We start from the raw sequence: 1,611 nt of genomic DNA, 5'->3' as shown, positions 1-1,611 counted from the left end.
TCTACTAAAAAATACAAAAAACTAGCCGGGCGACGAGGCGGGCGCCTGTAGTCCCAGCTACTCGGGAGGCTGAGACAGGAGAATGGAGTGAACCCGGGAGGCGGAGCTTGCAGTGAGCTGAGAGCCAGCCTGGGCGGCAGAGCAAGACTCCGTCTCAAAAAAAAAAAAAAAAGAAAAAAAAAAGAAAGGACAAGACGTGGAGATCCCATTAATATTGAACCTTCATGATACTCAGATACAGGGCCCCTTTGTTTTAGTGGAATTATTTTCCTTGTCTAAAACCAGGTATATGATGTCTGTTTTACTGCCTCCTTTCAGTGTGTAGGAAATACATATGAATATACAATCAATTGCTTTTAATCAGCAGGCCTAATGTCCATGACATAGAGTACTCAGTTCTATCTTCTCCATGCCCCAATCCCAGAAGAAAGGTCTTTATAGCCCTCCAGCCTCTGCTTTGCAAGGTATATTCTAGATACCCCCAACCCTCTTTCCAGCTCCAGCAATCCATGAATCCTTGTAACAACAGTACTTCTGTCTTTCCTATCCCAGATCAGTCTCCAGGCACCCCTCTTTAAGAATACAAATCAGACATTCCGTCAAATAAGAGGAGTTAGTCTCTGTTTGTCTTTGCATAAACCCAAACGGGAAACTTTTGGAGAATTGCAACAGGCTATCCTCGTTCATAGGCTGGAGAATCAAATCTTTCATATGTTCTATATCATGTTCAGCTAAGGTATATGGAGATACTCCTCTTGGTTTTTGATAACCATTTTTTTTTCATCTTCTGAAAAGGGATATACGATGTCAGTTTTCAGCATGGGGCTTTAAGAAAATCTCATCTCAATAATCGTAACCCTAGACTCATAGCTAACACATTCTCTTTCCTTGGATGCTGAAAGTTGACTCTGGTTTGGGCATATTGTTCCAGATTAATCATATTAATGTGGTTATTACTTCAACACACATTTTCTGTATAAAATATAGAAATTCTTCATGCTTTGGTAATTATAGTTATCGTTAATTTACTCAAAAGTAATTACATGAATGTATACGAGATGTTTCCCTTGTCCCTAATTTCTGACCCTGGCAGAAATTCCTATCTTCAGCTCAAAGGTTGTCTCATAGTCGTTGGTTTTAACTGGCTATTCCTATTCCTGAATAACTCCCCATTAATTCTATTATGTGTGCATGAATAATAATGACTATCATCATTTAATAAAACCTAAGCATCAAGTTACAATGTGCTTAGCACATGACTTAACTAAATCCTTGTACAACTCTGTGGGATAATTTCTACTATATCCTTGAGTAGATAAAGAAATTGAAGCCAAAAAAAGGGTAAATATTTGCCTAAAGTAGCATAGCCAGTAAATGACTGAGCTGAAATTCAAGCCTATATCTCTCTCATTCCAAACCTTGAGTGCTTAACCGCCCCATTTTATTTTTTTCTTGGAATCTAAGTATTTTGTTTGAAAACTGTAACGTGCTACATTCATATGGTTATAGTTTCTAAACTAAATGTTTATATATTTTAATATAACATTACATATAATTGTATATACTTATATATATCATATACTTCGTTATATATTTATGTTGTATAATGTA

The sequence above is a fragment of the Colobus angolensis genome, unplaced genomic scaffold (genome assembly GCF_000951035.1).
Source record: "Colobus angolensis palliatus isolate OR3802 unplaced genomic scaffold, Cang.pa_1.0 Scaffold20, whole genome shotgun sequence".
Classification (NCBI taxonomy): domain Eukaryota; kingdom Metazoa; phylum Chordata; class Mammalia; order Primates; family Cercopithecidae; genus Colobus; species Colobus angolensis.
This window is presented reverse-complemented; position numbering follows the sequence as displayed.